Below are 12625 nucleotides of genomic sequence, written 5' to 3' on the forward strand. Positions count from 1 at the left end.
AACCACAAGTACAAATGCTATATTATTGTTAATCAAGAAATATAAAGCTCTGGAAAAGTTAATGCCTACAATGACCTACTGAGCAACATAGAAGTGCTTACCGCCCACGTGATGAAATTTTAATAGAATATTAAACTATCAATCAACACAAAAAATCACTCATTATCTACAATACAAGATTTTAAAGCACAAATATAAAAAAAAAAAAAAAAGATAAAGATCGCACACTTACTTCACGATCCACGTACTTTACTTACTTACACGTACAAATGTCACCATTTCCACCTTCTCTTTCCTAGCGTACTGCCACCTGCAGAATACATAGCACAAGCTACGTCAATGTAGGCAGAACCAAAAAAATGGCACCCCCATGTAGGCCGAACCTCTGGCTAGAACTGCAGGACGTTATACGGCCCGCAAGAAAATTCCCGAAAATGCAAATTACCAAGAAGAGAAAGTAAACAACAAAAAAATAAACTTCGCGTTGCGTACAGCTCACAAAAAACCTCTAGGGAATGACCCCAAACCTTGACGCAAAGCTCTACGGAATAACCCCTCAAACCCGATCTTCACAAAAACCGAAGCAATCACGCTAGACCTGCTACTACTGCACACAACTCTCAAACAGTTGAAGAGAGTTCGCCGTGGATCAAAACAAATCATGAGTATGATCACAAAGGTGAAATACGTATGTTGTTTTTCATATTCGTATGACCACGAAAGTGAACAACACTCGCTTCGTTACCCCATTTTTAAGTTCCTAGATGTTCAATGAATAATCTGTAAAAGACTGCACTTCATGCGTCCTCGGGAAATGACGAGTACTGACGTATACTATATCCTTATTATTAAATAGCCGATAGGTCTTTTCAGTTTAGCGGCCCTATTTCCTCGTCGTTTCTTTCACTTAGAAGAAGAATTCTCGGCATCCTCTAGGGAAATTTTAAAATATGTACCTGGCATCACTGTCTCGGCACCGGCGAAATATGTTAATATTATCAGTATTGTATGAGCGATAATTTTAATTGAAAAGTTTGGAAGCAGTATCAGTGTTAACTGTGATTTTTCTTCGTAAGTAATGAAAGAATTAATTACACTGTATCTTTCCAAATATAAGTGTAATTGTTAGTATTCACGTTTTTCAAAGTATAAACGGAACACATATGTTTAAAATATGCGGGAAAATGTAACGTCACAGATTATAAAGGAATAACAGTTTACAGATTACATGATAGCACTCAATTTTACAATCTAGCAGGGCTGTCATTTGGTTCGGACAAAGGGGGAAAAATTTCCCGCCCTGAGTTAGAATTCTGTACTTTCGTCGTTCAGGTTAAGCTTAGCCACACGGAAAATTATGATTGTTTCACTGAGTATGGGGAATGTTTAGATAAAGGAAACCAGAAGTAAGTAGAAAATAGATTTATAGGAAAAATGAGTTAAGTAATTGAAACGTAATTGATTTGTTTCATTTCAGAATGAAATATAAGTACTCGTAGAGATGAGAAATACTATAGAGACTATGTACTTAGCGGAAGCCCACAAGGGTGGTGCAATACAATGATGCAAATAGTTACCCCTAACCTAATAACAGAAATTAGTGAAATTTTAAGTTTTTTCGAAAAAAGGCGGGACCGGCTGCCCTTAACGGGAAGGTTCTAGAACACTAGGCCCCCCATATAGGTTAGTACCTAGGTTGGTTCCTTTCTGTATTAAAATTTAATATCAAATTCGTATAGTATTGCCGAGCGAGCCCTAATTTATTTCTTGTCCTCCAAATCATTCCCGCTGGGCGACATGACAATACCCCAATTAGCATAGATTAAATTGTTTCCAAAGTAATTGTTAAAAAATTACAGTTGTTTCAAGATTGCGGATGAATGAAACGTCAGGACGTACAGCGGGTTTACTCGAACAGACAGTTCTACCAAATAGAAAATTTATAGAAAAACATGTGGAACATTTTTCGTAAAAGAATGAGAGAGCGAATGTAAGTAATTACTGTCAGTGCACTGCATATTGAAATGAATTTTGAGTGATTCTGAATGTATTGTATGCTTATACATCGTGTTGCTGACGCTTGGGGCACCCCTCTGCTCTTCTGCCCTGACTGTTGAATGGCATTCGTGCTTTTTGGCCACCAAGCACAAGTTTGTTTGTGTTTTACACACTAGTTTTTATGCCATACTTCTACACTGTGTTTGTACTTAGCACTCCTGAAGTCAATCTGCAACTAGTAACTGAATTCCTTATTTAGTACATGTTCTGCTAAAAGAAATACTAAGCTCTACCCTGATCTGAAAATATCAGGAATGTGTCAAAATTTGGTAGAACCGTCTGCTCGAGTTATGCTCATACACCATAAACCTTAAAAGTGTAAAAGACAAACCAACCGGTGCTAGGTGCTAATAAACAGCACAAATGTTGGAATGCAGATTTTGAACACTGTGCAGGAATACTCTTCCGGCGGAAAATAAGGCATTACTGCTGTATCGCCGAACCACACGAAAATCGAAAGAATTTGAATATTATTTAGTTTCTCCCCCAAAATACTACGTTATGACCCTCGCTCACTCGGTAATAATTATCGTTCGAAATGCAGTGTGGACATTATAGCATAAAAACTAGTTGATGAAACACGAACCAAGTTGTGCTAGTTAGCCACTAAAAAGCACGAATTCTATCTAACCGAATCAAGCAGGAGCGCAGCAGACATGTCAGCGGAGTGGGTATATGAATAAACCAGAAAACTGGAAAAACACTTTGGAACTTATGTCATAAAATGCATGGCTCAAGGAGGTATTAAATCTCACACCTCTCACATCTTTGGGCAGATACTATATACCATACAAAATGTACGAAACTAGGTTAGATTACATTAGTTTTGGCAAGATGATCCACTTCTTTTCTGTATTTTAATTCGTTCCACACACATGATAAACTGTTCGCTTGTTTAGTATATTATGCCTTTTGCACAATTTTAAAAACTGACACTCCTTGTTTTTGTATAACTCGATAAAACTCAAACATAATACGTGACAATCTTGTTTACGTACCGTTTCCACATTGCCTTTCCGATAAATCATGACAAGTGTACCTCTCCGCCAAATAGTTCCTTCTGGCTCCACATATGCTGCCGCTTGCAATATCGAGAAAATAACAACAAGTACTTTCTTAATTTCAGCTATCTCCTCACTTGCCTTTCACTCAGTCTTTCTCACAAACCAAAATAAATTATCAAATTCATCTGGTAAATTTTCTAAAATTGGTCCGGCTATACAGGTTAACTCGAGAATAATATCTGATAAAGTGATCTTTTATATACACTAACTTTTCTTAATCGTCAAGGACTTGTAATGATTTTATGCTAGTTACACTATACTTACAAAATTAAATATACATGTGTAATTTACTGTTTAACTATGTTGCATACAGATTTCCTCCTTATAAACATGTCTACATGCAGAGTACGTATTGAATTGTAGGTGTAAGTTGTTTAAAATGTGGTGTGCATATACTTGACCAGCACCACTTTTGCTCTATAGTATAGAGATGTTCATAACAAGCGCTGAAGATTAAGAATAATTCGTCAAATTTGAAATTGATTAAGAATTTCAAGACTTTCTCGTCTTAAATAATTTCCTAAGATGTTCTGGGCTGTTATTGGGCATCTGTGCTACCAAAATGTCCTATATTTGATTAAATTAGGTTACGTTATGTTACATTAGGTTAAAGTTACAGTATTTTGAGCTACAAGCAGGGTTGGCTGGTTTAAACCCCAAAGAAGTAGAAAAATGTTCAAAATCGTATGAACTTCATGGTGATGTTTCCACATATCGTACCACCTGCATTAATATTATCTCCTTTTCAGCTTTTAATCAAGGCGTCCCATATTCAATTCTCGGTCGAACCACAACCCTTCTTTCAAGTGTAAACCAAGTAGCCGTTCGGATGTCACTTGAAGGGAGTCTTCTTCTTACCTCGGTATTACATAAGGATGTTAAGCCTAAACAAACGAAACGAAACCAAATTGTATACCTGAATACCTGTTGTTTTACTAAGAAGCCACGGGTGCTTAAAAATATTGATAGAAGTTGGCAAAATTTATCGACTGCCTGTGTAGCTTCTATTAGCTCCGATTGGACTTTCAGTTTTAATTTAATTTAATGATATCTATAGGGCGCAAAATTTCAGTCAGACGCGCTCGCCAGTAGAAAATTGATGGTCACCAGTATTTCTCAGGAACAAATTATGAGAGCTCCCCCGCCACATACACACACACACAGACAGAGCCTTTCGACAATTTTGAATTGGACAATTCATATTTAAAAAAATATCTTACCTTAAGACTTCACGTTTGTGTTACGCTCTCTCTCTGCACTGAAGTACCAGTTGTTGATTGTAATGATAACGGTATCTCATGCAAATATCTTTTTTAATATTTTAAGTATTTACGTATTTTGTTATTCATATATTTATCACTGATATCATGTCGTGATTGGTTGATCTATTTTAAGTACTGGGCTGTGCCCCAGCTGTTCTAACTTCCAAGAGCCTGGGAAACGATCTCGCGTTGACGCGCCAGGAGTCAAACCATTTCGATTGAGGGTGGTCAAGGAGGGGCGAATTACAACGTTGTGAAGACTTCACATTCCGTGTTTTCTCTCACTCAGTGACAATTATTTTCATGCGAAACAAAAACTGCACAGCCCTGTGAGTTTAGGCAGAAACCATTCCTACTGGATACTGGTCGGCAGCTCTAAATTTCTAGTCGCCAATGGTGACCTGGCGACCACAAATTTTGCGCCTCTATCTACATACTAAATTTGTAACTTAATACCTCAGTTTTAGCGTACTGATTGTGATACGTTGACCATAAAATTTTACATGCCAAGCAATAACTGGATTTTTCCGTTATTGCTTTGCATTTAAAATAGTAACAGGATTTTCTCAATGGTTGAGGCGGGTGTTTCCCGATTTATATGTATAATTCTGTATAATGGTTTCAGTTGTGCAATTGTTTATCTTTTTGGCCTTCTGAAATGACTCTCGTCAGTTATATTAACAAGTATATCAAGGTCAGTAAAACGTATTCTTATCAGAAGTCCTTTGTGAGTGAGTCGGTAGACTATTCGCATTAGTGGCCAGTTAGTCCCGCTTTGGAGTCCAAATGAAGAACAATTTCTCTCAGATGTAAGCCGAGAAGTGGTTTGGATTCCGCTTTAAGCTTATGTGACCCTCCCACCACGACTCCTTTGCTGCGAACACGAAGACGGAATAAACTTATTTGTGCCCATATGTAATATAAATACATAGGGCAAATTATTTAAACCAAAAAAGCGGTTTTTCTTTTTCAATAAAAACCATGTTCTTTTGTCAACTCTGGCTACAAGTCAGTTACGTATAATTACGACGTCCGGATGTATGGCATAAAAGCTACTGTGCAAACACACAAACTAGCGTGTGCTAGGTGGCCACAAAAAGGCAGAAGCGCTACCTAACTGAGTCAGAGGAGATCGAAGTTGGTGCGTGTGAAGGGAGAAGGCGCGTCAGCGACGTTGGGTACGCGTGTTAGATAGAGTAATGAAAACAGATAGGTTTTCGCAATGATACGTGTTTCAATAACGTTTGTTATGGTTTCATACTAGTAACACTCCACTTGTAAACATAAAATGCAGCCTCTGTACACTGTGCAGAAATACACCACTGTGGTGGCCACCTGGTAGGTTAGGTTGGTTAAGTTATAATTCGATAAAAGTCAAACACGATATGTCACAAGCTTCACATATACGCGCCGTTTTCACATTGCCTTTCTCGCCACTAAATCATAACAAATATACCTCTCTGCCAAATAGTTCGTTCCGCTTCCACATGCCGTGCCGCTTTTAACATTGAAAATAGCCAACAGCGACAAACGCCTTCGTAATCTCAAGTATTCGCATCATCTAACCTTCACTCATTCTTTGTCAGAAACTAAAAAAATATTCAATTCACACGTGGTAAATTTCCTAAAATTGGTCCGGCGATACAGCATTTCCGCCAAAATGATTGCGTACAAATTAATAATATACGTGCCAACTGATATTTCCTGGGGTGACTACCGGTACGTACTATCCTATTACATGCAGTTGGTCATCACGAAATTCACCTACAGTGTTTCTTCCGAAGTTTTGGGCTTGGGTCCCTCATATTGCTCTTTTGTTGGACGAGGGTGGTGGCATAGAAAAGGTCCGGGTCCTCTGAGCACAGCGGTGATGTGAGAAATCGGGCGTGAGTCCTGAAGTATTGGGCTCAGGTTCCTTCTATTTGCCTATAAATATAGTTACTAGCGTAATCATGTATTGAGATTAAACCACAGCAAAGGTTTGCGATACAAATAAAAAAATTGTGAACCCAGCCTTGATTTCTGACGTCAGTGCTGTGTTGAAGGGACGAAGACCTTTCAACCGCTGCCACCTGCGTGTAACAACTCCATGCTTAAAAGAGAAATAAAATGGACCTGAACTCAAAATTTCGGGACCTCATTTCTGGGACTTCGAGGCCAGGGCCCAATTTCTGACATTACCGCTGTGCTCAATCGAACCCGGCGTTTCAAACGCCACCAACCTACTGCAACAACTCTATGTTTAATAGGCAAATTGAAGAGAACTGAGGCCTGATGTCCCATCTCTGACATCATCGATGTGCTAACATCATCATCATCATAGGTATTCTGCCTTTATTGGCAGGTCACTTGCCGCAGCTGAGAAGCTTCCATGCTCCACGATCCTCCGCTAACCTTTTCGTTTTCGCGTATGATCTTTCTGTTTTAATGTGCTAACAAGTGTCACACAAAATGTGGAACTAGACTTGTCAATCTATCTGTGTTAGTGAACGCGAAAATCCATAGGCGGGAAAACCCCTCGATCGCAACCATTCCGTACTTATAGGGAGAGGAGTAGGAGCACTGCCAACACAACACGTTGTGGATAATGAGCAGGGTTTGCCCAAGTGGACCCACCTGGGTTTTTGAGCTTTTTGTTAGTATATTGTTGGTACAACTAAGGTGATTACATTGAAAGTGATTTTTATCAGATTTTGGACTTTCCTGGGCAAATTAGATGCTTTCACATTAAGGTATACAACAACATAAGACAAACTTCTGCATGCACTGAATGAATTAAAAAAAAATATATTTTTTTAAAAAAACTTTAGCTTGAGGTAATTATAGAACAAATTAATGTATAGATTATGCTTATAGCCTGTTTAAAGTAAGATATGTAATTTTATATTTTAGAAAATACTTTCCGTGAAAAGTGTGCTCGCCGACTCGGCGACGCCGAGGGACGTTATCCCTCATCGGATTTAAGGCCATAGGTGCTGGCACTACCAGTAAATATGTAGTGCTCGGAGTTCCGAAGATTACGTAACTCTACTATTTCAAATGCTGAATTCAAACTTCCTTACTAGTGGAAGTTTCGATGTACACCAAGAAAAAGCTGGATTTTCCAAAGAAAGGAAAGAAAAAAAAGTCACCAAAGAAGTGCTCGGGAAATTCCCGCAATTCAACGCACAAAGCGTCGCAACTGAATAATTCAAGAATAACACTATTTATTTATTGAATTTCATTTAAGACATTTTAAAACATTTACTTTATAAAATATGAATTATGTCTGTGTTAATTGTTTTAAATTAATTTTTTGGAAAGAGCCGTCTTGCAACAAGTGCTCGGGAAATTCCCGTAATTGAACGCACAAAGTATCGGAAGTGAACTCCAACCAGTGGCGGCGGTTAGACGTTAAAAGTGGGGGGGCAAGACATGATCTGAATATTTGATATCAATTTTAGTTTTCCTGGTTGCTTGTAACACTTTGACGAAAGGTTATATAACGAATAGGATAGTGTCTTTTTCAGTTATTCCGTATCTTGTTTCATATTTTACTAAATAAATTGACAACGCAAGTGGATACTAGCCCTTTGTACTCTTAAACAACGAAGGTATAAGGAGAGATATGATTCCTTGCTCATGAATATCTGTCTGGAAAATTGTGTGATCAGATTAGGGGCCTATTTAATAACAACGGTGCGAGCGGTCCCGGGTTCGATTCCCGGTGGGGGCACTTGCTCGAAATAGTGTAAAACATAGGTCCCAGGCCGCTTCCTTCCTTCCCTTTCCCCGGAATGTGTGCTCGCCGAGGGACGTCATCCCTCAAAACGTGAAGGGCTAAATGGCCTTAGATGCCGAAAGCCCAGAAATCTAAATCCTAACCTATTTGGTAATAAATTTGCAAAACAAATAAACAGAAAGGATAATATTAATCAAATAATCGTAGTTATGAATAATGAGGCTTGTTTTCCAAAAGTCATATTGAAACTGGAAATTAATGAACAACTCGTATTAATTCCACGAATGCTATTATGTGTTATTACTCTTAGAATGACAGTGAATACTACAAGCATATACTACGACATTGAAAGAAATACTTTTGCAGCTTCCCGAAACATGTTCGCTGCCATTAGGTACAGTTTTCACTTGGAATATATCAAAACTCAGCAATACTTAGAGTCTCTCCACATTTCAGTTATACAAAATAATCCTAAAACCTAGAATTATGCTGAATTCACTAAATTTAATTGTATATACAAAACTGTATATGTACACCCCTAAACTCGTATATTACACTGCAAAATTAATATTCCTTACTGAGTTCGTGGCTAAGCGGTTAGCGTACGCGCTTTTGACGTGGAAGACCTGGGCTCGATTCCCGGGGAGCTCACGTGGTTCGAACTCCACGTTGATCATTAAGTCCACGTCTCATATAACTTCGGTGCTGAACAGGGTGTTAAACTGAAAAAAAATCATATCAAAATATTCCTTATTATTAGAAAGAAGAAAATACATTTTAGGAACTGTCGACTTTTGTGCAATTAAAGAATAACTTGTGAAGGGCTTCTTTTCTTGCGAAATGTTATCTCAATTTGTTCTAGAGCGGCTGACTAACATATCGAGCCCTTGTAAGAAGAAATGAAACTACACTGGAATTGTGGCGCTCCAATAGGTTATTTTTGGGCTATTTTTAGTGGCAGTTTAAACACAATTCCTGTATCTTTCTTAATTACACGGGAAGACAATCAATACGTACTCATAGAATGACAAATACTTTATGGCACAATTTTTATTCTATAAACCAATAATACATACAAAACTTTATTTCCAAATGAAACTATATACATTAATTGGTAATTTCAAAAAGTGGAGGGGAGGCAACTGCCCCTCCTAATCGCCACCATGACTCCAACAATAAAACTATTTATTTTACATTGGAAAATATTTATGTCGCATAAAACATTTCGATACATTTATTTTATAAAACACGAATTATATATCTTTGTTTTAAATTAATATATTTGGTGTTCATATTTGGCGAACGTCACTGAGGCTCCTGGGATGATTCGATCTCCATTTGTTCGTTCGTCTGCCTGTACCACACATACTACAGGGTACCACTTTGGTCTTTTAACTTTAAATTTTCGGCTTACAAGCACGAGGCACGCTAAATTTCCTGTATAGATTTTGGCGGCATACCAACGTAAAATTTCGAAATGGCGGCCATTCTCTTTTCAAAATAGCGGATATCCACGCTACAAAGTGCAATTTTTGATCTTTTTAAGTTGACATGTTCGGAGTAGAAGCATGAGACACTCTAAATTACCTGTATATACTTTGGCAGCAATCCAACGTAAAATTTCAAAATGGCGGCCAGTTTTTCAAAACTGCAGTGAATAGAAAATTGTTGTGGCAATGATAATCTTGAAATATAAATCACATTTTAACACTTTTACCCCCAAAACATTGAAATATTTCGAAAAAACCCAATTAAACCCGAAAAAACCCACATGGGCCCAGATGGGTTGGGCTTTTTCAAAAAAAAAAAAAAAACGGATTTTTTCAAACCCTGATAATGAGACGAAATATGTGCGAGTTCGATGAAAATATGCATAGAAGCGCAGTTAAATATACTACAATGTGACATTGCATTCGACAATACTCTGACAAGTGAGGACAGAGGCGTAGCACGTAACGATAGAGGACGACGGCGGGTAGCGTGGAATATAGCGTAGGGGAAAAGTTCCATAGAAGGTATGCATATATGCGAGCCGGACTTGAAGGGAATACCTTAGTAATATATCATGGGCATGGTCAGATACATGGGTGGAGAGTAGAAACCCAAGGGGGCAACGGCCCCCACCTTCCTCAACTGAACTTTCAATGTATAGTGGTGTATTGGATATAGTGGGGTATTGGACATAGCAGTGCATTCACACTTGGGTGTATATTGTTCTCTTACTTTTATGTCTTCATCATAAACATGTGAAAATTGAATGCCTACAGGTATACAACAGTCTATACACATCAGACGTTATGAGAGGAGCGGGTCCGGACTCAACGGTCAATCCCCTCCATATCTCTCTTTCTTCCATTTCTGCTTTATATTGATGTCTACAGGCTGTCTATAGTTTGTGATTGATTACTTGACCATGTATTATTACTGTACAATTCCCCTGACGTCTTACTTCTTCGTTTTCCTCAATTATATGACCATTTTTACTTGCGCTTACCCGCCCCCTCCTCTGTCGTTATGTGCTACGTTTCTGCCCTCACTCGTCAGAGTATTGTCGAATGCAATGTCACATTGTAGTATATTTATCTGTGCTTCTATGCATATTTTCATTGAACTCGCGCCATATTTCGTGTCATTATCCACAATGTGTTGTGTTGCCAGTACCCATGTACGGAACGGTTGCGATCGAGGGTTTTTCTCGCCTATGGATTTCCGTGTTCACTAACACAAATCGATTGACCATAGTCTCGTTCCACATTTCGTGTGACACTAGAAAAAGTTCCCTTGTAAGAACTCAAGGAGTTTTCCAATGTCACCATCTGCACCCAACAACTCCATGCTTAAAAGAAAAATAGAATGAACCCGAGCCCTAAATTTTGGGATCCCATTTCTGGGCGTCGAGGTAAGGGCCCAATTTCTGACGTTACCGCTGTGCTCAGATGACCCGAACCTTTTCAGCGCTACCACCCTCGTACGGCAACTCCATGTTTAATAGGCGTATAGAAAGAACCCGTGCTCAAAACTTTGGAACTCATGACCGGGGCCCGATATCTGACATTGTACTTAGCATACCGGAGCTTTTCCAACACCACCACCTGCGTTCTCCAACTCCATGTCTAACAAAGCTTTCCTGCCGGAGAATTTTAATTTAATTTTCTCCACGCTCTTTGACATGTTCTGTGCAATGAAGCGTTATTGGTTCGTAATCCCGTACTTCAGCCCCGGGATTTTCTGTTTTTCTTATCCTTTTGAAGCACAAGGAAAGGCAGTTCAGCTACTATGGGTACTAGCGTAGTGGACCCGTACGGATGCGTTAATTAAATATGCTAATGGTGCCTTTAGACAGAAGAGCCACAGACACAAGTGTTTGAAGGTTTTGAGAGAAAGAATTGTATCGGTTAGTTGCGCAGGTTGTTACTCGTATTCTCAGTAGGAGGACAGCTAACACAAGGAGGCGCTTGACCTTGTGAAGGTAGTTGCTACAGAACGAGAACGTGATAGAGTCGATTGCTTTGAAGCCAAATTCTCGTGAAATTCATAACTAGTAGCACATGATCAGTACCATTATCCATTTGGCTCCCAAACCACTCTCGCTCAGTCCGTTGGTTTCAATGTTTCTTTGAAAGAGAAGAGTGGTCTGCTGCCAGGTTTTGGTTAATAGGAAATTACTTGTAGAGGCCAAATAAATCCAATATCTAATTGTACACGCCACACATTTGAAATTAAATGGAATAAAGTCTTTGTTTTACGTCCCACGATTATGCCCGCTAGGATAAAGGAGACTGTGATGATAAGAAATGAATGAAATGGTGAAATGAGGAAAGTGGGAGGACGGGAGAACCCCGAGAAAACCCACGCTACTTTGTCTACCACAAAGTTCATTTGGCACGAGCTGGAATCGAAGTAAGATCCCGAGGCAGAAGTGAATGCTCTACCACCGCGGCCCGCAGAAACACATTTGCAACAATTGAAAATCATTCGCTGTATATTTAAAAATTATTCTGATTTCTTCATTAGGAAGTCCCGAGGTTCGAATTCTTGGAACGAATTTCCTCAGTATGTACTTGATAAACGACATATTTTAGCTAGTACTGGATTAGTACTAAGTATTGAATAAATAAAGTCACTTTGTATATACAGAACATACCAATGAAAAAGTCATGTATATTTTGAAATGTTGACAGTGAGAGATACTTTTCACTGATTTGAGTCATACGGAAATTTACTTTTTCACAAACTCACTAAGATTCTGATATTGGAGGGACTGAAAAGTACATACTTTGGTTTAATGCAATTATTAAATTTCGTACCAAATTATTTTATAGAGTAATAACATTCGATGCAACATATAAGATACTAAGAATAATGGTGTCAGTTCTCTTTCGCTCTTCCAGCAGACCACTGTATCAACAGTTAGGTATGTTAGTATTTCCGTGTGTATATATACAGGGTATATCAAAAGTCTGGGGCCATAAAAATAAGATATTATGAGTAAAGATTAAAAAAAAAAAAAAAGAAAAAGA

At 38.5% G+C, this 12625-nt stretch overlaps 1 protein-coding gene across 4 annotated transcripts in view; it reads left to right on the top strand.

Annotated features, from left to right (window-relative positions):
- Positions 1-926: 926 nt before the first annotated feature.
- Positions 927-12625, top strand: part of LOC145691001 (uncharacterized) — a 102233-nt gene continuing 90534 nt past the window's right edge. For 3 of the 4 annotated variants that reach the window (XM_081766482.1, XM_081766478.1, XM_081766481.1), the window contains exon 1: positions 927-1071. The gene's annotated coding sequence lies outside the window, so the exon portion shown is untranslated. Of the gene's footprint in view, positions 1072-1161; positions 1407-12625 lie in introns of those variants that run through there. The other variant, XM_081766480.1, reaches the window with a different exon arrangement.

This window comes from Thermobia domestica, chromosome 7, assembly GCF_964235325.1.
Source record: "Thermobia domestica chromosome 7, izTheDome1.hap1.1, whole genome shotgun sequence".
In the NCBI taxonomy this organism is placed as follows: Eukaryota; Metazoa; Arthropoda; class Insecta; order Zygentoma; family Lepismatidae; genus Thermobia; species Thermobia domestica.